The sequence below is a fragment of the Argentina silus genome, assembly GCF_951799395.1.
Source record: "Argentina silus genome assembly, chromosome: 2".
Taxonomy (NCBI): domain Eukaryota; kingdom Metazoa; phylum Chordata; class Actinopteri; order Argentiniformes; family Argentinidae; genus Argentina; species Argentina silus.
Genome location: NC_139656.1, coordinates 3,941,786 through 3,943,855, shown reverse-complemented (window position 1 = coordinate 3,943,855; position 2,070 = coordinate 3,941,786). Strand labels below are relative to the sequence as shown.

The window sequence follows — 2,070 nt, the reverse complement described above, 5'->3', positions numbered from 1 at the left end:
TTTTTTCCAGCCCGATGTCATCATTAGAATTTGGTCTCCTAACTTGTGCCTGTGGTGGAATTCTCAGACTAGCCTCAGGCAGGCGGATAATAAAAGGAACTGGTCTATGAATAGAGGAGGGGAAGTAATGGGCAGAGGCATCTACTGTGACGTGGCATAGACATTGGAAACAAGGGACAACCCCATGGAGGGGATAATGGGGTTAGAGAGAGAGAGAGAGAGAGAGAGAGGGAGGGAGGGAGGGAGAGAGAGAGAGAGAGAGAGAGAGAGAGAGAGAGAGAGGGGGAGAGAGAGAGAGAGAGAAAGAGAGAGAGAGAGAGAGAGGGAGGGAGGGAGGGAGAGAGAGAGAGAGAGAGAGAGAGAGAGAGAGAGAGAGAGAGAGAGAGAGAGAGAGAGAGAGAGAGAGAGAGAGAGAGAGAGGGAGAGAGAGAGGAGAAAGAGAGAGAGAGAGAGAGAGACGAGAGAGAGAGAGAGAGAGAGGAGAGGGAGGGAGAGAGAGAGAGAGAGGAGAGAGGGAGAGAGAGAAGAGAGAGAAAGAGAGAGAGAGAGAGAGAGGGGAGAGAGAGAGAGCGAGAGAGAGAGAGAGAGAGAGAGAGGGAGAGAGGGGGAGAGAGAGAGAGCGAGCAACGGAGGCATCAATGATACATTAGCCCTCAGACATCTTTCTTTGTTTTTGCTGTTTGTCTTACTGCAGGGAACACACATACATTAGAGTGGCTCACCTCACTCCATAAACCTATCTGAGGAACTGCACAGTATGATGGAAGAGGGGAGAGAGAGAAGCGTATGGCATGAGTCATGACACTGGAATCAAATTGCTGGCGTTATTCAAGCATTCACTTTTGTGGCTACAGTTGTGATGGGCAACAATTGTTGTGTTGGTCATGGTTTCAGAGAGTATGGTGGTGAATCTGGCCTTGGCCGAATGGCTCAGAGTGAAGGGGGGGAGCAGAGCTGGAATCTGACGCTAGACAGCCACATTGATTCACCCAGACGGTGCTTATTAATTCATCCATCTGCACAGGTTGTTCAGCTCCATGTCTACTTACGTGTGAGAGGAACGAAATGATGACCAGCTATGACTACTAAAACAGGTCATGTCGAAAGGAGCTATGAATTGGTCGTGACTATGATTTCCAATGTATTTAATACATATGGCCAATACACTTCAACCTTGTGGGGGGAACGAAATCAAAAGAGACAACCAAACTACATAAAGGAACAAGGGTGGGAAAAACAGGAAAATGATGACATTAGACAAAGTGCTACTGGAGAGGTGATAATGTCCATTTCCTCCTTGCAGTTGTCCTCCGCTCAGCCTTAGTCCATTCTGTCTCAGTGCCATGGTGGAAGTGAATGTGGTAGCTGAGTGTAAGGGGGGCTCTGGGGGCAGGGGGTCTCTTTAAGCCTGACAGCCCCAGCCCATCACAGCAGCAGGTAGCAGCAGCAGCAGCAATGGTAGCATGGGGGCTGTTGGGCCTGTCGCTGCCGTATGGCTACCTTGGGCTCCAGACTCCTCAGTAAACTCCTTCTCGGAATACGGGGGGAGGACATTGAACTCCTGGCTTTCCTCCTCTTCCTCCTCCTCCTTACTGTCCTCCACCTGAGAGAGACAGGGAATGTGATGATTAATAATCAAAAGAGAAACTTGGAAGAGAAAAACACAAGCGGGTTAAAGTTGTACATTACCCATAGCAAGTAGGCCATCACACTACCACCAATGATAACAGTTTTTAAACCAGAGGAGAAAAGGAGACATAGGTGCTGGGTTCAGAATATTGAAGATGTACCATCTCTCTCATCAAAAGAGCAACACTCTCACTCGTGATATAGGATCAACACACTGAGAAGAGACAAGATGAAAATACCTTTGATACAGAGGGACGTCAAGTAACTGAACTCAGGGATTTGGGGGGGGGGGGGGGGGGGGGCTTAGAGGTTAGGAGCAGATAGAGGGAGGGATTGGAATGGTGTAAAGGGTTGTAGAGGAAGAGAGGAGAAAGGGAGTGAGAGGGATTAGGATGGCAAGAGAAAGGGGGATAGGAGACAGATGGGTGTGAATAAATGAAT

General features: G+C 48.7%; 1 pseudogene across 1 annotated transcript in view; it reads right to left on the bottom strand.

Moving 5' to 3' along the window:
• Positions 1-1,402: 1,402 nt before the first annotated feature.
• Positions 1,403-2,070, bottom strand: part of LOC310822096 (GDNF family receptor alpha-4-like) — an 11,734-nt pseudogene continuing 11,066 nt past the window's right edge. Inside the window, exon 9 of the transcript in view lies at positions 1,403-1,603. The product of the transcript in view is annotated as a GDNF family receptor alpha-4-like (transcript). The remainder of the gene's footprint in view (positions 1,604-2,070) is intronic.